Source organism: Enoplosus armatus, chromosome 5 (genome assembly GCF_043641665.1).
Source record: "Enoplosus armatus isolate fEnoArm2 chromosome 5, fEnoArm2.hap1, whole genome shotgun sequence".
NCBI classification, from domain to species: domain Eukaryota; kingdom Metazoa; phylum Chordata; class Actinopteri; order Centrarchiformes; family Enoplosidae; genus Enoplosus; species Enoplosus armatus.
The window spans coordinates 6,896,108-6,921,147 of NC_092184.1; the positions used below are offsets into that span (position 1 = coordinate 6,896,108).

The 25,040-nt window shown below is 40.9% G+C and overlaps 1 protein-coding gene across 1 annotated transcript in view; it reads right to left on the minus strand.

Annotated features, from left to right (window-relative positions):
- The window catches only part of nectin1b (nectin cell adhesion molecule 1b), a 131,534-nt gene that overhangs the window by 28,290 nt on the left and 78,204 nt on the right, over positions 1–25,040 (minus strand). The window lies entirely within an intron of this gene.

The following is a 25,040-nucleotide window of genomic DNA, read 5'->3' on the forward strand; positions in this document are numbered from 1 at the left end:
AAACATGGAAAAGTTGGTCTACAACTGACACGATGGTCTAAGTCAGTAAACACTGCAGATTGTTGATGTTACCCTCTGCTCTGTGTTTAATACTCCAGTCCCCCCTCTGTTGATGAAGCCAAGGATTTTCAGTTTAAAAAGGCACAGTGATTGCAGTGGAAAACTAAAATTCAAGACATTGATTTAACCTATTTCTTAAGAGCTGCACCGGGCCGTGATCATCTCCTAAACGTAATTTTTGGAAGTGTCTTCGAGAGCCAATCTCTTTGAGAGGTTTCGAAGTGACTGTCAAAAGCAATCTGTGACCAGAGAACATCTGAAGCTGGAAGAAATATTGGAAAATAAATACTTTTTGATGCCAGCATGTAATTGTTTTAGCTCGATACACTGCAAGAAATGTGACATGCTTTTGAAATCATCTGCATAAGAGCCTGCTGATTTTATGCTTTTACATCTGATATCAACAATGAATCATCCCGTATGAGATCAGAATACATCAAAATGTAATTCATCTGTTGTCACGCAGATAAAAAGCTAAATTACTGCAGGTCCCATGTGAACCTCTTCCACCGGGTCCCAGCTGATGTCAGGAATTACTAAAATAGGACAGTCTCTTTTCAGAAGCACAATGATGCTTTTTTTTTCTGAAGGCAAACAGCTCTGGCATCTGTTTTCTTCGACAAGAGCAGTTAAAGCTGTCCTTTTTAAAACAGGCCAGGGACCAATCAGTGGCCGTGAGCCTGTTGTGATGGGATACTGCAAATTCTCACCATCTTCCACTTTGAAAAGGAAAGCCTATCTCCTGCCCTCATGATGTCTCCATTATTATCTGGCCGTCCCTCCCGGTAGTGACAGGACAAGGCCTTGCTCCCAGGGGGCCTCTTCTCAACAGCCCCTGCCTGCTTGCTTGATTCACTGCCCATAATGATGGATACACAGAGGACCCCACCTTGTACCCAACACCCGCTGCCTCAAAGTCAGCATTCACATATCGTGTCCATCAGATTGTTGCATCACGCTGCGATTGTTGCGGCTGCTCTAATTTTCTGTCGCCTGGTACTGGTCACATCATGTCAAATGTACACACCAAAAGAAAGTAAATAGGTTTTCTTGCGACCACATACACTTCCTTCTTGTGATGCATTTCAATAAAAAAGGCTGCGGAGCAGCTTTGAAGACAGGGCGTGAATGTGATCTTGCTGTAGCATGGCAACAGATAAGCTAGAACTCCTACTGTTGTCTCATCGCGCTACATGGTGAAAGCTAGTGGGCTGAATTTCATGGCCGTAATGCAAATGCCAGACACAATAGTCTGTTGTATAACACTAACACACAGAGGAGTGGACTGGATCAGAATGCAATTTCCCTGTTGTGGAGCCTTAGGCACTCAGCACACAGGATTTAGACTGTCACCTCCCAACACATAAAGGTAGGGTGAGCCATCTGGCGCGCAGTCTGAGTGCTTTGTCTGCTTCTTATAAAGCTGGAGAATCATCAAAAATTAAAGCTGTTTTGGCGAAATGATTTAGCAAAATGTTAATGTCGCTAGTGTGGATAGCAGTGAATGTTTGCGAGCACGCGCCGTTACTCTAACACTGTGTACAATAATGCTGAGCTGGGATCATTTTATCACAAAAGCGAGAGCCACCCTCTACAGAAGTCAAGCCCTTTTACAGCATGTGCAGCCAACAACACACCTTCAAATTCAATTAGTCCAAGTTAGATAGTGTACCCGTACCAGATAACTGGTGCCTGATGATTCAATTACAGCAGCAAATGTATTTTCAAGGACATGAATTGCTGAGAATTTGAAATCATGCTACTAAATAAAAGCTCCAGCTCCTAACATCACATCTCAACCCACAACACGTAGACTGCTGATGGCATAAATAAACCCAGAGTTTTTAAGAAAAGCAGTTCCTCGATCTAGTGAACAGAGGTTCCTGCCAAAACCACTCAGACATGACACGAACATCTGAAGAATGTGAAGACGTGTGGAATTTTGGAGTTAAAGTGTCCACGTGCCACAAGAGTTGAGGAAAAACTGGGCGATCTGGCGAGCATGACAGTCAGATGAGTCAGTAACAAGTATTTATGCCTAACCTTGGACTGTGCTCAGCTTCTGTGCTGTGGCTCTAATCTTTGCAGACTGAAATTTCTGTTGTGTTAGTATTCTCTGATGCCCGTGACTTAGTCCTGTGAAAGTTTGGAAATTCCCCCGCGCTGAACACAACAGGCAGTACTACATGAAGAGGGCTTTGTCCTTGTTGTAGAGTAAACAGTGGATTGCCAACAGTAATAGGCAGGGGGAGTGAGTTACTGTATGCATCCTGCTTTCACAGCCACCAGCAGTGCCAGCACCAACACCAGCACCATCATTGCCCTCACCTTCACTGTCGTCATAAAACACGAGAAGAAAAATGAATACCGTGCTGTTAGCAGGAAGAGGAAAATCTGTTTCCCAACGCATTGCACAGCAAGGTGTGAAACATATAAAGTGGTTCAAGCAATAAACAACAACTTCCATACAATCAAATACCCTAGCTAAACTGCATGTAGTTTACATACAGTGAAGGCTCTTTTCCAGGAAAGACCCTTTCTGTTCACAAAAATAGCAACTGCCGTTTGTTCTGAATATGTAATTTATTGTACATATATATGAGGTGATGTGCTGAAGAACAATTTTGCTGTACTTGTACTTTGCTGCAGTATTTCTATTTTATGCTATACTTCTATGTTACTACATTTCAGAGGGAATAATGCAAAACTTAGTGTTTTTATATTGATATTTTAGTCAATTTTACTGATAATAGACAACTTATGTGTTTTACTTGAATGAATATTGAAATGCAGGATTCCCACCTGTAATAGAGTATTCATCAAATCATAAGCAAACACAGGATAACAAGCTGAATAGAGCAACAAAATCAGGTGTTAATTCTCTGTGATTAAGTGCTATGAGTGACCCATTTCACAAATAGAGTAATTCCTCTCTATTAAAAACAAATACATTGATTATTAATTAAATCAAGGATCTGCATACTTTTTCCACCACTGATAAGAAGGCATAACAAATGTAAAAATCAGCAGAGAGCATTGTCTAGATAACTCCAGTGTGTAGGACCAACATTTAAAGCAAAACATGAGCTCTGATCATAAAGGTGCCATCTAAATCAAGAAGCACAAGAACACCTGTATACAACCAAATAACCCTTTGACCTCTGATATGTCACCTGTGGAAAACCTGCATAAAATCTGACAAAACTCTATTGAGTAAGGGCCGTTGTTCAAATATGTCTTGTAGCTGCCACTGAAAGATTGGTATTGATTTTCAATAAGTGTAATGCACCCATCCATGCAGCGGCTCTCTCTGTGCTGTCAGTCCACCACTGTGGCACATTTAAGCTGACTGACTTGACCTTGGCTTTTTGTGGCTGCAGCTCCCTCTGAGGTGGCGGCAATCTTCATTCTCGTCACATCTATTCCCCAGTGTTCACTGAGCTGCACCAGATGTATGAGCTATTGTTGTTTTCCTCTGCTGCGCAGAACATCCAAACATAGAGTACAGTCACACGCCTGCACACAGTCCTCCGTCAGCTTTGATAGGCTTTGTGGCATTACGTTTATGTCAGCTGGTAGCCTGCGGAGAATCAAATTTCCCTGACAATCCATCAAGAAAGCATCATTGGCTGAGTGCGACTTCTACCCAGCAGGTTGTTCTGTTTGCTGCAGAGTTCAGACGTGCAGCCAGCCAGAAGTCTCATGGGATTCGAGGGACAGAGTGAATAAGTGCTTTGCATGTGATTATTACTTATTCATTCCTCAGGCAGAGCCTACAGATTTATATGCATGCTCCCAACAAGGGGTGGTTACTACTTAGAGGAGATCTGGCAACACTTTTAAGGAGCAAAAGCAACTGATCAGCTGAAGCTGGGGCCTGAAAATTGATTACTTCCTCGCTGCTGCTCGCTGCTCTTTTTGAATAAATGTGAACTACATGCAGAGTGATACAGCAATTCAGTGTCTGGGCCGTCCAAATGTGTGAAAACAGTGTAATCTCAAGCGCCAGCTGTGCTCAATAGCCAAAACATGTGGGCTCTAGTGTTACCAGTATCCCATAGAACATGTTAGTCACACATACCAGAGCAGGAAGAGTTCAGGTGAGAGGCCAAAGGGTGAGCAGTCTCCAGCTGGAGCGGGCTTTGCCCACTCCAAATCCAATCTGTCACAGAATGCAGCAATGCAGGATTTAAATGGAAGCAGGTTTTTCTCCGCAGATTGCTGCCATGTACCTGCTGAGGCCTGGTGTGGTTCATCAAACACTGGCATGGGGAAGACAATTCACAGCTTAATGATGTCTTTAAATGTACAGTCACCCCTGGCAATCTGACAAAAAGACAGTGAAAAGCAAGTGTATAGAAATTTTGAAACTATAAGGCTTCACACTGATGGTAATAAGAGCACATTTGTGTAGTGGCGCTTTGTAAAAATGTTCCAGTCATAAGTCTGATCATATTCCAAGAATGGATGTGGCTCCTGGCGCTCTCCCTCTCTCCCATCAGAAATTGTAATTGCTATCTCCTCCACAGGGGCCATAATACTTTCCAGCAATACTGGGGAGTTTTCAAGTGGACAGATTGAGAGTCTGGCTACTAACCCACGCCAGCTCCACACCACCAATGCCAGTCTGAGATGGCCACCTGTTCCAAAGACCACAGTGACTGGTTTTCTACCTCGGCTCGCACAAGTCGCCAGTCGACCAGCAGAGTGAAACAGTCAAGGTGTCTAGTTGCTTTTATCTCTCTATTCATGAGTTGTACAGCTACCTTATGTGGAAGTAAATGCCCAGCCTGTTAGTAATTTATCTGGAGGAGATTTTTTTTCCTACCCTTTTTCCACATTGGGTAAAGGCTGCAGGCCCCAATAAAGAGAAAGAAATGTGGTTTAATGGAGTTCATAAATCTGTATTTCATGCTGCCAACTCCAAGCGGCACATGCTGTTTCGTCTCCTTCTCCCACCCCTCCCCGAGTTGGTAATCTTGTTAAAGTTCAATGTTTCCAGAGCTGTCTCCTCTGGGAGCTGGGGTTCCTGATGTCATCCTCTTTTCCACAGTAGTTTACCCTCTGGAGAGGTCTGCGTCCTATTTCACCTAGACTCACACTGATGGTCTGTTTCTGCACCACCTCTCAGACCTGATGTGTCAAAACAAAGATAGGGGCCGGAGGCGATGGGGGCAGGGGGATTGTGATAGTCTGTGATTGCTGTTCTACATCGCTCCACAGAGGGCAGCACTTCATTACACACAAATTGTTAACACGTGGGATGTGTTTATTAAGATGAAACCAAGCCCATTAGGAACTTAACTGTCTTGGACCTGCTGGGCCACCATGAAAAACACCTGAGCCCAGAGTTTAACATAAAATGATAACAGTATTTTTTTTATTTTGTTTTATTTTTATTTTTATTTTTTCAGACCACTTGCAGTTAAGCACCAAACCTAGACTAACGGATGGATGTCACTGCATGGATGAATAAATGCCTGCTGAGCCATTCTGTTCCACTTTATAGCATCTTTCAATGCTGTGTAAACATTTTGTGACTCAATGGTACGTTAAGGCAATCTGGGGAAGTAATCACGAGCCTTCAAAAATAAAAAAAACACTTAGCATGTTTCCACGCTTAAACAGACGACACTCAATGTCAGCATGTTGAGCTGGAGATCTCCATGTAACCACGCACACATCAGCTGGAAGTGTCTGGTGCGCCGCTGAGTCCGGCGGGGTAGATGAAGCGACGACAAGCCGCACCAAAGCCCCTGTCAAAGAATATGAGATTGCAGGCTGCCAAGCTGATGCCGATGCTGTCATGAGGTATTACCTCCCGTGACAGCCTAAATAACAACAGTTCTAATTAAAGAATGATTGGAATGGGTGGACCACCGCCTCCTAATGGGGGAATAAACCGCAACATCGCTCCAGGAAGTGAATTGCATTCATTTATTAACTTCAGGAAGCCGGTAGCTGCTGTCAAGATGTAATAGCTTATTTTAAAAGCTACATAACTTTCCATCCATTCTGCCCACTGGCCCGTTCACTCCAGCACTTTAATTAGAAAAACATATAAACATATACCAGCATTATATACAGTAGATTGTCCAATAGGCTGCTGTTTTTCTGTTTTATGACGGGGAGATTTGATTTGAAGTGTACAGTAACTCTAATCGGAAAAAAAACAGCTTTGGCTCCATAAAAAGAGTTGGCCTCGCTGTGTTGGTGATAGGGCCCCCAGTCTGCTTTAGCAGGCACTCTCTTGCTCTCGAGCCCTTTCATGCCCCAGCTGAACTCCTCTATGTGTTGAATGATAATTTAATGGCTGCTCCCAGCTTTAAACTGGAGGAACCACAGTGCTTATACAGATCTGCACCCTCGTCTCCACCTTGTCCTCCCTCTCCTACCTTCTCCTCTGCGTAAGCAAAATTACTTCTCAGTGTCTCTCTCTGGCAAGCGCCGCGAGGTCATGGCTGTAATTTCCTTTGCCTGGTTAAAAGCTGACAGAGTAACAGACCCAGTCAGTCTGGATGTGTTCGAGAGCAGGTTTTCAATTTAGCAACACTTGGGCTGGTGAGTCTGCAGATCCCCTCCCAGAGGCTGGCCCCTTTTACTGCCCCCGCTGCTAAGCAAGTGTGTCATCTCAAGCACCGTACACACTCAAATGTATTCAAATAACCTCTGTGGGGCTGAGTATCAGATCTGAAACACAATATATTTGTATTCCTGGACTGGACTGTTTGTGTTCTCTCTGGAAAATTACCATTGATTCCTTTATGCACGCTGGCAGACTGCTGGATTTAAGAGCAGGAATATGAATTCACTCTTCAATATTCATTTGCAAAGCACCTCTCCTGTCGGCATTTGATTTTGTATTTCTGCTGAGTCTTTGTCTTAGGCTATCTGTCATCAGCTGTTTAGCTTTTAATAGGTTATTATTTGCTTTTACACTATGTATTTTGGATTTACCTTTCAGCTTTCCTATAACGGTGTGTAAACACAGTACAGACCTGAGCTATGATGTTCACTATATTCTATTTGGATGTCAAATAATGAAGCAGAATCTCCTGATGAAGATTTTATTCTAATAACATCTGGTGATTAAGAATACTTTGTCACACAGATGACATTACTCTGACAGTCTTTATAACACTGGTAGATGAATGGTCGACAGGGTTATTGTCATCGACAGACACATAAAGTCATCAAGTTCATCACTCAAAATCATTATCCAAGTCTTAATTAGAAATCACCTAAATGTTGTGATTGATCACTTACAAGTGTGTCACACAATATGTTCAAAAGTTGAATCAAAAGTTGGTGACAGTCACCTCAATGAATTCTCCACTCAACTCTGGTGCTGAAATTCCATTAGATTCCAGTGTTCCAGGTATTCTTAGGTTCATCATATACTGAGCAGAAAATGAATGTTGTCAAAGGTGAAATGTATTCTTATTACAGTATGGTATATCTAATTCAAAATATGATGAGTCTGTCAGTAAGACTTTCATTTTCTCATCTTAGACCTGATAATTACAGTTGCTATTTCCTGTACTGTTCCAGCTGCACCGCTGTATATGTCATGTGTAAGGCAACATAAATGCTTCAAGAGAAAGCAACCAAAGTGGTGGTTAGTGAAGAGATGATCACTAAATGACATCCATAACTAACTCTTGGATTGAATGATGCATACCCCCACAGAGCAAGTCCTAAGGCCATGACTTGTCCCTACTGTTGCAAAATAAGACAAAACAGACAAAGCTCCTTGGAAAAAGACTGAAGAGATGACCATCTCGGAGATAACCATCTTGTCTGTGCTCATCAGTTTAGACCTGAGAGAGAAGTAAACAAACATGTCCTCCAACATGACAAGACCTGTCTGCGGACACTTTTCCAAGTTTGGTTTGGAAGAAAATCTTTGAAATCTGAAAATCTTTGGACGTAAATACATAAAAGTAATGAGTTAATAACTGTGAACCATTCATCCAAACGGCTGTCTCATCCCCAATTTAGGAACAAGAGCAGCATCGTCAAAAAAAACAAAAACTCATAAAGGATCTGGAAGTGGCAGCACATTTCCTAAAATGATTCATAGGCCGACTGTAATCTAACATATTAATGATGTTGTACTAGAAGAACCCTTACTTCACCCCATTTATATATTTAGAATTTTACATTATCTGTTATCTGTTCAGAAGTTTATTTCAATGCAGATTCAAGTGCAGAAAGTCTTTCAGAGGACATGATGCACTCTCAAAAACAGGAAAAAATATTTATTAGCTTTATAACTATGGTCCATTATGACTTACAAAACAAGTTTCAGGAGAGACAGACAAGACAGAGATATTTTACAGCCCTGATTTACTGTGGTTGTGTTTCCAAACTACAATAATACTTTGGATGATGTTCTAGGTATGCCATTAACATTTTGTTGAGCCCAAGTAATATCCACATAGAATTAAACTCTACGTGAGTTACAGGAAAAAGAAAATCAAAAGAATCTGCTCTCTGCCAACAAAATCAACATGTTCTTCAGGGTTGATGAATCAGTACAAGGCTGTTAGATGACGTCACATGTTGGAGCTTCCTGTTTCTGTCTGCAGAGGGGATGCATTCATGCTCACATATTGTACATTGATAAGAATAAATACAGAGAAGACTTCTCTCAGACTTCTCACCTGGTGGTTTTTAAAGAAGCTTGAAACCTCCTATCCATATTTATATAGACCTGTACATGGAAAAACAATCAATATGCAGTGAATATAATGGCTGTAAGTGAGCCAGAACAATTACATTGGTAGGCACAGCATCCCTGCTGCTTGACTGGAATGCAGATTCCACAGACTGGCACTAATGTGCTGTTCATTGTGGTTTATGGAAAGCCAGGTTGCTATAAGGACTCCACAATTGGCTGTTTCCACAGTGCTTGAGATTTCAGGCAAACACTTCAGTAAAAACATGATGCGGCACTCATGGTAGAGGGAGCAATCGATGGATGGATGAAATGCTTTCATCCTGGATTCCTTGCTCCCACAGAGGAGGATGCTAAAGAGAATAACACAGTATGGGTGCATACTGAATTTTCCAAGTGGAAATAAACCCTTTAAAATTCACACAGGGGATTCTCTGGATCTCAACAATCCCCACCTCCACTGCTAAGAAAATACATTTATGTCGCCAATCTGTTATTGTCTCAAAAGTCAAATCCCCACACGAAACTGAAATCTGTACTCTGATATGAGAAAAGGAACACAAGTGTATGTGGCAGGTTATAATACTCAGACAGAGTCGCACTCATTTAAAACTGTGCTGACACAGCAAAGAATGACCACTGGGACATATCTGACCCATCACCACAAACCGCAATTTTATGGCTATTACAGTCAATGAGGAGGAGAGCTATTTAAGATTTCTGCCATGAAGGTCAGCCAACAAAATCATTGAGCAATCTCAACAGAGAATTTAAGTCTCCTTGTAGTCTTACTGAAATTGAGATGGCATTTAAAAGAAAGATGAGTCCACAAAGTTGGGTGTTTTAGAATATTTTGACTTCACTCTGTTGTACTATTATGCACTGGTATGCTAGTATGCGTGCATATTTTCGATTAACAGAGTGATATATTACGGGCAATGGGCTAATATAAACCTGCCCTGCCCTTGAAGTTTGGCTCACGGTTTAAAGCTAAAAGAGGAAGGTATGTCCTCTTCACGACAGACAAGAGAAAAATCTCTCCTCTTTCACAGAAGCCGCTTGAACTCAGATCTGCTTCAGACCACGAAACAGGGGTGACTATTGTGATTCTGCACGCATACCATCACCCCCTCAACCCAGCCGAGTGCAGCTCCGCTCCGAGCACACACTGCTTAGACAGACACCAGAGTTTCAAAGGCATTTCATCGAGCTGCTGAAGCTACTTACTTCCACCGCTAAATACTGCCGGGGAATCTCAAGACTCTGCTGCGGCCACTGAAAATTATCTGTGGTGGGAAATCTGGGAAAGGGAAAGAGCACGAGGAGAAGAAGAAGAAAAAAGACCCTCCAAAGAAATTAAAGCTGTGCAAGTCCTTGGAAACAAAATCAGTGCAGTTGAAGAAAAATGCATTTTTGTTGCACTGACCTCTAGCTGAGGAGAAATTTGAGTGCCTTATATAGGATGGATTTGTCCTTGTCTTGATACAAATGCAGTTAACTCTCAAAAATGTGCACACACAGAGAGTTAAAAAAGAATCTCTCCAATTGCACAGGACAGTGAAAAGCTACCAGGTTTAAACATTTACACATTTGCCTTCTTTGGGCTCAGTTTGTTACTTTTGGAAACCGCTCAGTTGTGGCAAAAGAAAAAGAAACAGAGGAAAAAAGGAAAATATGTCAATACGACGCAGTAAAAACATACTTTATTATTCTCCAAGAGCCCAAGAAAAACACGCACACACACAGTTCCTCCCAGAATCCAAAGTAAACACATCTAACCTTAACCCTACCTTGACAGCAGCGACACAATTCAGTTAAGTCCATCAAGACTGAATAAAGATTTAGATGTGTGATGATTCCTCACATCACAGCTTCCTATTTCATTTCAAGGAAAAAGAGTCTTTTTTTTCTTTATTGCTTGTGCAGATTGAAAAATGTGCCCCTTGAATAAGCAAGTTTTGAGATGCTGTATGTATTATGACTTGTTACAAATCACAAAATGGTCAGAGTGTGTGACAACTGAAAACAATAGTTAGTCTTATTTGAAAACAGCATTAATTATTGAATTATATGCAATGAAACACCTCAGAGACTGAAGACAAAGGCTGAACTCAAAGCTACTTTGAGTCCTACTTTGTGTGCTGGTTTGTACATGTCTCCCTACTTGTTATGCCACGACACTGCATTAATCACACATCAGAGTGTTGCCACCAACCATTGACACTGTGAAAGACGATGATAAACACAACTGCCAAGTGGGTCTTTGACTGGTAATCGTGTAGGAATCAGGGGAACTGCTTTGGGGACAAGTCGCTAAATGGTCCCATCCACAAAGTGCTACCATGTGGAGGTTCGCAGCGCCATTTACAACCAAATGTTTCTTTGTTCAGTTTCAGTGGAGCTGCAACAGTGTAATTTCAAGGAGGATTGGAAGCGAGGACCCCGGTGGGAAACCAGATGCACAGATGATCCATTCAGTCTAGATGAATATTTGGTTTTGTGGAGTTGAGGTTTTAAATTGTTCTTGAAAAAAGCAATGGTAGTATAAACAGTGTTGTTAGAGATGAAGGACCACTGTTTTTTCTCAATTTCACCAGGTTTACAGACCTGAATATCATATTGACCTGGTAAAAGCAGTGATGAGAGGCAACAATGCCTCTCGATATATTGCACTAATCACAGGCAATTTGAAATCAATCAAAATCATGCTGTGACATAAAAAAGGCAGTGAGGCATTACTCATGGCTGTCTGGCTGCTGTTACATTAACTTCTATTATGCGTGAGTGTATGGTATTGTTTGGATTGTTGTGTTTGTTCAGTGTTGTGGATAGTTGATCTAATACACCACACAGCCATATCTGACATTTGTGTTACTGGCAAAAATAGTCCATGTTAAAGACAAATGAGATCCTTCTCTTTGAAGGTTTAGCTCAACCAAATCACAAAAACACATTTTCTTAAAGGTACTATATGTAACAATATGCAATGATTATGTATTAATTGTCAATGTGTGAACAGAGTGTAATGTCACGCCAGAACCTTTTTCTGCATCAATTATCTGTTTACTCTACTGACATCACTGTGGACTGTTATCATGGGGTTTTCAGTTCTTAGGTAGTTCTTCCATTGTAATGGGTTAGCAGCGGTAATTTCAAAAAGATACTTCAAAACCTTCACAAATAAAACCAACACTTTCTTCCTGGAAAGATACCAGGAGTAAATAAGAAAACACTTTTTTTGTGCTTTGGTCGAACTGACCCTTTAAAAATCCCCACTACACGTTTGAGCTTTACGACTCAAAGGACCATTGACTTTCAGAGTGTACCTCGCCGATTAATCTTAACAAGAGAGGGGCTGATAGAGAAGCTACGGTATGTTCCAGTTAGGCTCACTGCTCTCTGTCTACTGATCTCTTTCAAACAACTTGATTGCTCCTCTTGGATTATCTGGTGGATGTGCGACCGTATGAGCGTGACTGTGCGAACCTGTGTGCACAATGTGCATGCAAGTGTATGTTTTAATTAAAGTTTGAGGAGGACTGGGAAAAGTTTAATTTAGCAAAGGCAGGGTGAAAAATTGTCTCGTTTTCTTGTCTTCATTTCTGTGTCGTTTCTTATCTTCCTTTAAGCTTGGCCACTGCACAGGTTATCTCCAAATTACCAACAGAACTCATTTATTCTTCAATTGAATTAGGGCCTAGAGAGAAGTCCTGGGCAACCATCTCTCCTTTATAAAACAACCCACCAGCAGTGGCTATCCACAGCTACAATGATTAGACCACAGCATGACCTGGATCAAACACCTCAATCAGAAACCACTGCTTGTTCTCTCTTTGTCTCTCTAACAATTCTCTCTACTCTCAGTCTTTCTCTTCCACCGAGTCTTGACAACAGTGACATCACATGAAGGCCATATTCCAGGTCGCACAATACACAGACTAACAGATTCATAATACCAGCGGAAACACTGCAACAGTAGATGCCATGTCACATTTACCCAAGCAGATTTTCACCATCGGTCTTTCATTGCCCTGATGCATTTAGACAATAGCAAATGTTCTGAGAATAGGAGAAAAGAGGCTAAAACGTTCCATAGAGCTGCAACTTTGAGAGATAATTCTCTGTGGGATCATAATGCAAGAAATCCATTTCACATTACCCACAGTCATTCATTGCTAATATAAAAAATGTTAGTTCCTCTTCTTCCCATATAATTATAACATTAGTGGAGCTTTAATGTAACTTAGCATGTTAGCCAGAAAAAAGGGCGGTTCTGTGGCTCCGCCCACTGTGGTTTCGTCCAGCCAATAAGATTGCTGTGCCTAGTGAGAAATGTTTTCATAATTAAAACCCCACTTGGCTGGTTGTTCTGCATACAGCCTATATTGCTTTATAAATATTGCTTTAGATTTATTCAGTATCTATTGCCTGAGAGACCTCTTGTCTTGATGATTGCCTCTCTCCCTTCCTCTCCCCTCTCCCCCTGCTCCTACATCTGCTTTCATTTTTCTCTGTGTGTATGACAAACAGCAAAGAAATTCCAAACTGTGGTCGTCCTAAGCCAGCAGCCCCTCCTCCAGCTTCTCTTGGCAGGATGGCTCGTGTCTCACATTTAATCATGAGTGCTTTGCCAGGCAGCTGGGCCTGGGGGAGATTCAGTGGGGGAACAGTAGAAACCTGATCTGGTGAGGCAGGCAGCGTACAGTTAAACCTCTCCATAAAGACCCAGGAGCCAGGCCATAACAACGCCATCATGATAGTTTTACCAGAAAAACAATGGGGTCCGACTTGTTTTTGGTCAGTGGCATTGAATCAGAAGAAAGTGGCAGAAAAACTCAAAGTTTAGAAAAGCATCAGGAGCACTTTTCATGGCAAATTAATTGAACAGATGGGAAAAGGAAACGTCATTCTCTCTGCATGCTGTCCCTTCGTTCTTTTTTTCACTTTTTCCATAAAGAATATGACTCTTGTCTAGTGAATGAAAATACAAACATTGCCAGGACATGTGTGATCTATTAAGCTGACCAAATCTAAAGCTCCACCAGTGGCCAGCCCCACATCACAGTGTCCAACATTCTCATTCACATCCATCCTGTATAATTGCATCCTCAAAGTGAATGCTTTAAGGGACAGATAATTGAGTGGCACATGAACCTAATCATTTCTGCAGAGTCTCTCGAGGGCATCGAAAGTGAAAAACTCTTCATCTCACAAGTCTCAAAGGAGAACCTTTCCCTTAATCTCACTCTGGATTCAAAGAGAGGGACATAACGGTGGCCGCCAATCTTCCTCTTTTTAGTCCATCAAGTATTTCTCCCAGACTACAGAAAAGCGTGGAAACAGTGTCTCCGATGCTAACCACAGATTGATGAAGAAGTGTTTTAAAGGTTCAATTTTACTCTTCACTGACATGCTGAAGCAACTGAAAAATCAAAATTTAGTCAACGGAGAGGAAACGCAAGTTGAATTGAGGTGAGACGAGCAAGCAGCTGATTGTGATCGGCTGAGACACTTGTCAATCACGCAAACACGCCCCAAGCCTTAATATCTCCTTAATTCATCACTGAGACACATTGAGGGGAATTAACTACTCATATCCAAACATCTTGTGGCAAAAATTTATTCACTTTGAAATTTGAGAAACAAGTTGCATCCATTAAATTAGGAGTTTTTTCGGAAGCAGGGCTGAGAAACTGAGGCACTTCCACTTGACTTTTTGGCTTGAGTTCAACTTTCAGTCCAGTATTCTTTCTTGGCTGGGACCAGTAACTTCCTGGAGTGTCCGCTGGTTGCCTGGCAACAGCTCAGACATAGTCCAGCGCATAGATTGGCAAATTAACAGATTAAACAAACAAGATATTCACTTGTTAAATAGTGAGCTGTAGAGGTGCTGGTAGGCCAGGCTAGCTGTTTTCCCTTGTTTCTAGTCTTTGTGCTAAGCTAAGCTAACCAGCTGCTGGCTGTAGACTCAGCGCAAGGAATCTTTTGCTCATTCATTCACATACCTCTCTCTTCCACTTCTAATCAGCTATTCATGGGCATTTTCTCTCACTATCCAATTAGATTTTGCCACAATCTCCATCAGCCAATCATCTTGCTGCTGCCAAAACTTAAATCTGTCCTCCTGTCGCTTGCTGTCAGCTGTCATTTCAGTGTGGAACCGCGTATTTCCCCAAACTTCAAACAGAAATCACAAACAAATATTTGCAAAGAGCTGCTAATTTTTATCAAGAAAGGCTGTATCATTGTCAAATCAGAAGGGTTTGTGGTCTTTTTTATGGTGTTGCAGTAATCACTCTGCAGTTACAACCACCATTTTTTTCTATCGTTATTGAAACCCATGTCATCCAGGGTACAAGCATTCAAATCAAGCCTTGTCCAGTGAAATTAATAACCGCGGCTGGGTTCCAGTGTTTGCCTGTCATGACTCATTAGAGACATCTGTAGTAAGCATGTCATTACCTACTCCTACACCGCACAGCTGACAAAGCTGTTCCACGGAAGACCTCAGCGCTGACACTGTGTGGGAACCACGTTGGCCTGGGCACGTTATTTTTTAACTTTGCACTCAGCAATAATCAAAAGCCACACCAAAGTATCTGAGGAAGACTGAGCCTGAGCCATATTTGAATGTCAGCCTAACAAGCACCATGGTACCGGAGACACAGGCTGCCATCATTACGAGGGCCCTGGATAATTCGGTGCAGTGTGAAAACCACGAAGCAGAGAACTCCAATAGAATTTCAATAAAAAGAAAAGCTGAGAATGAGCATGTATTTGATCAAACAAATGTCTGAAAGAAATGTGGAAGAAGAATCAATATCTTCATGTGAGAAAGATGATTAATTCACAGAGCATAAAAGCTGTTTACAATATTTTCAGTGCAGTGCAACTTGTGTTGTGTTTGTCATTGGCATCCCAAGAGACACATCGTTCTGAAACATCTCTTTTAAAGGCATACTTGCAAATGAAGACATTGTGTAACTACTATTACACTATCAAATCTGCAAAAATGACAATGAACCAGTCTGAAAAACGAGGTTGTGCATGAAGTTGCAACAAAAACAGGTGTGTTTGGATCCATAATAAAAAAGTAGTTGTTGTTGCTGTGGGCATTTGCAAGTTTTAATGATAAACAATACTGTCTGAATAGGCAACATTAGCTTTGCTGGTGTTTTGAATGCTGAGAAACAAGCTCTGATATCAGTGTGGTATTCAGAAATGGTTTTGGGGATCACTAACCTTGAGGCTCCTCAGAATAATCTCATGGTTTTTTTTTTCTTAACCCAAAACAAACATGCATTGTTCTCATTGGCAGAAATGATGCACACAGTCAGGATTTCACCCAGATCCTTGTTTTGTCTCTGGTTCCCCTCCATCCTTGGCTCTCTAAAGAAAGCCTACACTTTGTTTATCCTTCGTCTGGGCAGTTTCAGCCTGAAGAACACAGACATTGACTGACAATGCCAGCAAATTAAGACTTACAAACTGCTCTGCACTCTTCGAAACAAGAAGTAAATGTGTTCACGATAGCTCACCACGGACCCTCTCATCGATCAGCTGGAGCGTCAGGCGAAATGGACAAATCCAAACCAATTCCTGTCCTCTGTTTTTTTTTCTCTTTGTTCCAGCTGGCTGACATTCTACCACATCTATCAACATTTGGTTGCTGCATGGAAAAAAATTTCAGCAGTCTGTCATGAAACAAACAAAATATTCCAAAACCTCAGCGTAAGGCTGATTAAACAGCTGCAATCAAAAAGATTATTGTTTTTTTAAATGAAAGAAGCCAATTATAAAAGGAGTTCAAGTCAGATTCTTATTGCGGTGTTTCATCACAATTTTGCCTTTATTTTCCGTTGCTGGAAAATACCAAATAATCTGTGCCTGCTCCTTTTGTTTTGTGGGAATCACTGTACCAGAACGTGATCCGTGGAGAATAATCATAAGAGAATATTGATATAATACGAATTCTGTCAAAGCCCGTCCAACCAAGTAGAGGCACCGTCCACTGGGGTCACCTCATCTTGACATATAAACTGGCAGTGAAATCATTATGAAGCTCTTTCACTGTGGCTCTTTCACGTCTGATTATAATGTACCCTGCAAACTTTCAATACCTTTGTAGCATCTGCCTTTTGCAGCAAGTCATGAATTCAATAGAGAAAGGTCCCTCTCTAACACAATAGATCGCCTGATTGATGGCCATTCCTGAAAGAACTGCCAGAACAAAACAAGACCCTCTACTCCAATTCCCTTAGAGGCGATGAGTTTTGTCGGGTGTCAAAATGAACAAAAAAGAGAGCTGATTCATTCTGGCCTGAAAATAGATGACAGGAGAAGACTGCTACAACACCAACGGGAGCACGGCCCCGCAAAAATAAAAGACATCACCTGATGGATGAACAGGCACTTAATTATGAGGTACGCGAAATCATATCAAGCTCCTCTACAATGAAGCTGCTCAAAAACATTCTGAGAGCTGTCGCCATTTAAAAAGGCACATCCCGTGTAAGTCTTTCTCATTCGGATAAACAATAGCATGTGATTACAGAGGGTGAACACAATAACATGAACTAATGTACAAAATGTGTGCAATCTAATACAATAGCACTGTAGGCTCATTAGGTTCAATTCTGTTGAGACTTTGTCAGATAGGTGTTAAACTACATTTAGTTCTTACTCTCACCTTTTATTAATGAGGCTTTAGGTATGTTGTTAATTCATTTTCGACAAAATCAACACCCTTTTTTTGTGATTGTTGAAATCCCCCTTTTTTTTTTTCCAATTTCCAATGATCTGTTCACTCCCAACGACCACATTAACAGCTCGGACACAAGAGCCAATCCTGAAACTGATGTCACTTTCCTGAGAAGATGCCAAGGCCAGAATTCATTTCATAACCAAAAGCTGGAATAGTTTCTTGAAAAAAATGAATAGTCTACCAGATCAGATAGGAAGTTTGCCTCTGAAATCACCTCTAAGAAATGTGTGAATGCTGTTTCTTTCTTTCCTTCTTTCTGCCTTTCATTTCATTTCATTCAGTTGTTTTTTTTGTTCATCTCCCTTGTGGAGTTTTTCTTTGTGAGCCCTGCAGGTATTTTCAGCCTGCCCTGCAGCTTCGTTCATGAGCTATCACTGTAGTTTGGATTGACATTATTTTATAAACTGAATAAAGCAGCATGCTTTTTATTTTAATTAAAGCATGTCACCCATGCTTTAGTAAACACATTTCACAAGATCCTGTTAGAAACAAGCGTTAAAGACTAAATTAGCCGCTCTGTGGTCAGGTAGTCAAAAACACATTTTGCAAGTGTCGAGCAATAGGTCACAAATTAATAAATACATAAGTCTGGGTCTTCCCTCAGATTTGATTATATTTGACTTGAATTTCTGCAGAATATTACCAAAACCTTTTCTGCAGCCTCTACAGTGTTGCTGTCATGTTACTCATCCTGTTAATGGCAAAGCCCTTTACTTTTGTTAATTGACCTTTGGGTTGCTCAAGGGCAAGACACTCTACAGCGAAGCTACTTGGTTGAATTGTTTGACCTTTGAGCTGGTTAAAAGCTTGTGAAGTATTTGGAAAAACAAGGCTAAGTATGCAGGTTTGACTTCTGTCAGTCATGACAGATTAAGGACAATGATGACGAGTGAAGGGTGAGTCCAACAGTTACAGGCCTTCCTGTGGTTATCTGGACAGAGGACATCAGTCTCACAAAATGTATTTGCTGTCTCAATAATGCCAACAGTGAAATCTGCTTTTTAATTTAACAACTTATTATTTGAACTTGCCCATTCATCAAAGCATACACACACACCCACATAAAAAGCATTTTCACTGTGACAACTACAGCACTATGGTCGAAATATGTCCTTGAATATAAAGGTAGAAAACCAATATCACTCCCCCTGTTTTTCTGCACTACAACATATACCACAGCAGAATTTAATCAGATTTAGCAATTTAACCACCAATAAAAAACTGACTTTGCCTCATGTATTGTAATATAACATCACTCCCAAGTGCTGAAACTCCATTTAACAACAATAACTGTAACTGAACTCCATTTCTTAACATCCCACAACACCATGTTTACTGCTGCACTGGAGGGTATAATTTCTATGTACCAGTGTCTGTGAATAGTGTGTACAGCTGATGCAGCGTTGTATACTGTAGCATGTGTTTGTTGTTTTTGTGCCTGTGGGGATGTATAAAATGTATTGAACTGAACTGTCTTCTCTCATTGCTGGGAGTTGCAATTTAGACCATTTCACCTTGTTTTTTCCTGTTCATCTGATATGTGTTAGTGGGATCTCATACCTTGAACATCTCTGGTTGTCTCAGCGATGGAATAAATAGTAGGTTTTTTTTGCAGGGAAAGTTTGACATTTTGGTAAATATACTTTTTTGCTTTCTAGTCAAAAGTTAGATGAGAAGATTGACACCACCATCATGTCTGTGTGGTAAATGTGAAGCTACCACTGGCAGCCAGTTAGCTTAGCTTAGTACAAAAACAGTAAACAGAGGGAAACAGCTAGCCTGGCTCTGTCCAAAAGTTACAAAAGTAACTTCCTGGAATCTCAACTGATTTCCTCTTATTCTTCCTTTAACTTCCTTTTATTTCTTTAGGCGAAATGCAACTTTTTTTTCGGTGATAATGAGAATCAAAAAGTATTCTTATTCTTCTAATATTAGAAGATTTCATGAATTTTCAGTAAGCTTTCATACAAGGGGCTAATAACTTTTAATAAATGACAGTTTTACTTGCATCTTTTTTGCATGTGTTTAACTGTGATGGCACATATTCTGTTATAGCCCACCATCCACTATGTAATAGTGCAATAGCACTCAGTCCCTCTGAATGAAACACTGTGTTTAGAGAGATGTCCTCTGACGACAGCACTCTGTGGGCAGTTGCCCTGGTCATCATTCAACTGTTATTCTGACATAAAAAAACGCCACATGAATTATGTTTCAACATTCTTCTCGTACACTGCAGCCAGCTGATAGATGTGTTTTGTTGGGGCTGTGCTTTAGATTTTTTTTTCAGTGGCATGAGCACATGTAGTGCTGCAGTTTGAGACCTCAGGGCCACTCGCAAAAAAACATCCTTCAACTCTGTCATTGAAATGGTAGAAACAGCACAAAGCTATGTGCTGTGTAGACTAACACCTCTTTGTGAATAACTCAAGGCCACAATTATTTACAAATAGACTCACAGCTATTTACAGTGAGATATGAGCTGAGTACTGTACATTCTTATCTTCTGAAGAATAGCACCTTTATTATTAGAAACCAGAAAAAAATACAAATGAAATAAATAAATAAATTACATCTGACACAGTTGGCAGTGGTGTGAAGCAACCGGATCTCCTTAGTGTGTGTGTGTTAAGCTTTGTGGCGGTGCTGTTTAATTTGAGGTTTAAAGTGGAGCTTTGTTTTCTCGTGTATTTTCTTGTCAAGAGCCACATTATGCCAAGTTACTCATTCATGAGAGGAGAAATTTGTTAAATCAACACTAGTTTCCCTTTGACAGGATGCTTCATAGCAGGAAGTCCTTCTGTTGATACCTGCACATGTAGAGTGAGTCATTCTTTTCTTTTTGTCCTGCTTAGAGAGGTAACCATCAGGGCCCCAAGACGGATGTGTGAAGTGAGAGCATAAAGCATTTCCAAACATTATTCTGAGAAATTACTGTATGTACTACTGTAACCATACAAGCAGTTGAGGATTATCTATGTCATGTCACAGATGTAAACAATCAAACTGATGAAAAACAGAGATTTAAATGAGTCGACTTTATGGCAACAAATTCAAACCCTACGTGTCACGATTGTCTAAAAATGTTCACAACATGGCAAAACACAACAGCAATAAAAGTGACTTGATGATTGAGTACACAGAGGGTGGCTAATGCAAAGTAAACACCACAAAATGCATGCAATGAATAAAGATCAACAAGTTGTAAAAGTAATCAGAAATGCCTCTGAAGGCCACGGCTTCTGCCAACTTCTCAGCAAAACAAGATGACAAAGCTCTTATGAAAAAGGCCCGAGTGATTATCAGCTTGTACTCTTTCATCATCCTAAGGGAGAGAAAGGCATAAATAAACATGTCATCAGTCATAGCGAGCATTAAATTATGCTAATACATTTCCCACTTTGATTAGCAAATTAATACTCAAAAATATGTTAAAATCTTGTGGCATATCAACCAGAAAACATAAATTCACTAAAGTACAGTATGTGCCAGGTAGTTATTCATGTTGTCTAAAATGAATTCGTCCTCAAGTCTAACTGATGGTTTCTGATGGATGATTAAGTTCAGGAGAAGCTGCTGGCAAACTGAAAAATCATACATCTTTCAACAGCCAATGGCAGAAATTCATAAAGTTAGCTCCTTCAGTGATAGTACTGTACGTTACTCTGTGATTTGGTCACATTCCCCACCAAAACATCAGAATATCTCACAGAATATCTCTCTATCTCTCTACAGTCTGTAAGAAATGTTGCCCAGGGCGAAAACCAACATTTAAATCCAATATTCCCTGACTGTGCTGGTTTTGTGCTGAGGGCAACACGTACCGAAGGCTGAGTCTCCAACGTCAAGAAAAAGAAGGGGCTCAATGCAATCTGACAAATTGCTGTATCTACTACTGTAATCATACAAGCTGTTGAGTATTGTCTATGTCATCTCACATATGTAAACAATCAAACTGATGAAAAACAGAGATTTAAATGAGTCGACTTAATGGCAACAAATTCAAAAATTGTCTAAAAACGTTCACGCCATGGCAAAACACAACAGCAATAAAACTGATCTGATGATTGAGTACACAGAGCTTTTTAGAGCTTAGAGATTAGCTTTTTATTAACTCTTTTAAATGTATCTGCATTCAAATCGTTGTCAGACAATAGCGGATGGGTTCAGAGATTGGTATTTTTTAGACAATACTGAGCTTTGGACAGTGCAGCCACCGCTAAGATTCTCCAACTATCGGCTTATGTGTACCAAGTTGTGTCTGTTTAGGAAAAAGTAGTAAGTAGTCGGATCTGGATGAGTGTACAGAAGCAAACAAGCCAACATTACAATGGTGGTACAGTATATTGCTTGTAAAGCATTATGTAAACCATTCAATGATAATGCAGGGTTTCACTTTTAACTGACACTTTTTAACAAAGCACACAGCCTGTAACACAGTTAATGTCAAACACTGGTTTCTTTTTACCATGACAGTGATGTTTTTCTAACCTTAACCATGACCATGATTCTCTATTAACGGTAACCGTGTAATTTTTGTTTCTGTAACGGTCATATAGGTTGTTTTGGAAGGTACAGACAAGTTGGCTATTTTGTCAATTAGGTATGAGAACTAGTTTGACCAAGAGTGAGTGATGACTGATACGATGCATTGAGTGACAAACCAGATAATGTCAAAAAATAGGTGGTCTGATCACATGGTGAGTGGTATTTGTAGAAATACATCTTTCTTTCATCCTTTTTACATTTCTAACATCTAAAATAGATCCAGTCCTGAGGCCTACTTTCTCAAATGGAGGATTAAATACCACTGACACATTCACAGAAGACAGCAATATCAGCTCTGCTGATGTGGACTCAGTGACTGACCTCAGGTTGGGTATTGAAACCTGCTCCTGGAGAAAGCCAGCCCTCCCGAGGCAACTAATTGGTTGTGACTCGTCATGGCAACCGGCCATGAGACTTCAGGGGAATTAGTCCCGACTGGCTATGTTGTGAGGATCAGTTAGTTTGTTTGCATTTTTGCATGGATCAGCTTTTCAAAGATGGAGTTGCAAATAGCGCTGTAATCTAATCAATGGCTGGCTCTGCATATGCATTTGTAGCCAATTAGGAGATTTATTTTTGTTAGCAGTTATTCCAAACCTTCAACGACCAGAGTTTGGAGGTCAAAACCCACAAGTCCACAGCTACAGATTTCCTGAGACATGAAGCGCTGTAAGATGTAGAACTTTGGACTCAATTAAATATTCTCTGATGACCTCTGGTGCCCAAAGATAATTGAGTGGTTAAGTCAGCCGCTGCTGCAGCTACCTGTGTGTGTCCCTTCTGGCGTATAATCAGATCCCGCTGCTTCTTTTTCCTCTGCTGCCTCCACATCTCTGTCTGCCAGTCTCATTTCCAATTGTGGAAAAAAAATGATTCATTCTAAAAACTGCTGCTCTTTTAACAACTAATCACATTTAAATTTTAATTGGCACATTCCACTTTTTTTAGGTTTAGCCTGCAGTGTGAAACATTGTCAGCCAGAGGTGACTATGTGAATTTGCAAACATCAAAAGTCAGAAATCGTGTGAAGTGCAAACAGCATTGTGTGGTGCATTATGATAAAGAATAGCAAAAGTACAAGTGAGGCAAGAGATCTAACACGGATGTGTCCAGTCTTTTCTAGCTCTGCTGTTAATTAGATAATTTGTATTCTTTAGTTTTGATGAATCTCTCCCTGTCGTTGGTGAATATTTCTCTCCAACGCCCAATTTAATTTGGACATTTAAGTCAATTCTGTGGCGTCTCAATGCCTGGGACAGGACACTTTTCCATGAATTGGACTGATAACGCAGGTGTGTCCTGCCTAGTGCTGTTTCACAGTTTGAATTTATATACTACAGTCCAGCATTATTTGTTTTGAGTTGAGGACAGTCTCACTGCTGTAACGACTGGACAGTACAGCCGTGGACCGGTGGCTCTGTTGATGAGGATTGCTTTTGACAAAGGGTCATTGGCTCTGCATGACGACAGCCATGCCTGTATGTGCTGATGGGCTGCCTCCTCTGGCACAGTTATTCTAAATGTAGACTGGCACTGACACTAATGTACACTGATAAAGCTGTGAGAGTCAATAGTCAGGGAAGAGAGTGTGGGGGTGGGAGACACTGGATTCTTAATTTACCCCATTTGTCCCATTTGTCAGACGCTGGAACTCGGTGGTAACTGGGTTGATGAATCATTCTGAATGTGGACGGGAGAGCTCTCCCTACAGTCAGCGGGTTCAGTGATTCTTAACAGGTGAAGGTTCATTTTATGGCATGCTTAATGTCTGGGGGCCGGGGAAATTTTAATTTCAACTGACATAATGATGCTGAGTGAAAGGCGACTCATCTTGTGATGCATTTTCTCTCCCAGTGAGAGCAGCGGTTTCATACATTAGCATCACCAAGGACACTGGCTAAGATGTGGGTTTAGCCTGAGGACTGTATTCATAGACACATGTCAATACACAATACACCTAACTGGTCCTTCTGTTGAAGAAAAAAAAAAGTAGGACTGTACGGTCGGGTGTTACTACCTGCTGCACATTTCTGCCTGTCGCATCTCCAACGGCAGCAACGGGGTCAGCTGCAGGGTCATCAGCCACCGCTCATTGATGTTTTTGTTCCTAACCACCCCCTGCAGCCACCCTCCTTGTTTGATGGACCCCAATTCCCGTCCTTCTTCCTCAGCCATAGCCAAAACCTGCCCTTCTCTGCTTCTTCGTCTTTGGATACTCTAAGCTTTGCCCCAGTTACACCTGATGTCCTGAAGTAGCCATGTTGTGTTGATGAAGCCCCTACAGCCTACTTGCACTGCGTAGATGATGGTGGTCCGGCCTGCCTCCCTGCACAATTATCTTATGTTGGTGGGCAGCCTGGCCTCCCTCCTCCCAAGCCTTGTGAACCGGTGTCTCTGGTGCGCTCTCTGAGCCTGATGAACTGGGTTAGGTAGTAATCACCTTGATATTTCACTCCAATTATTTTTTTACTTTAAATAAGGCTGATGAAATAAATCAGCACAGTAAATTATTGTTTGGGAGGTCTGATCATAAAATATAAATGTGTGAGCACATTTGTATTAACATCTGGATATCTAAGTTCTGAATTTGCACCAAAAATTATTTGCAAAATCAAAAAAAAAGGAACAACCTGTATCTGCACTTTGCCCATATATATTCTGGCTATATGCATTTACATCATGTGCACTAAATTTAGAGGGTTAAATCATGTCCTAGAAATCTGTTTCTGTTCTAAATCACAGAAAATGTCAACAAGCTGATTATTGCAACTTGGCCTTAATCAAACAATTTTCAGCAGCCTTTTACCAAAAATATTAACAGCAAATGCAACAAATTCCCTCACACATCCTCTCACTTAAATCAAAGATTTGTGGTCTTTCTGTCATTGAAGGGTTATTGTGTGTCTAAGGTCACTCGGGCACAGTGCAGAAAAAGCATCGGTCAACAAAGGGATGAAGGGTATGCACACTAACTCCCTCTCTGCCCCT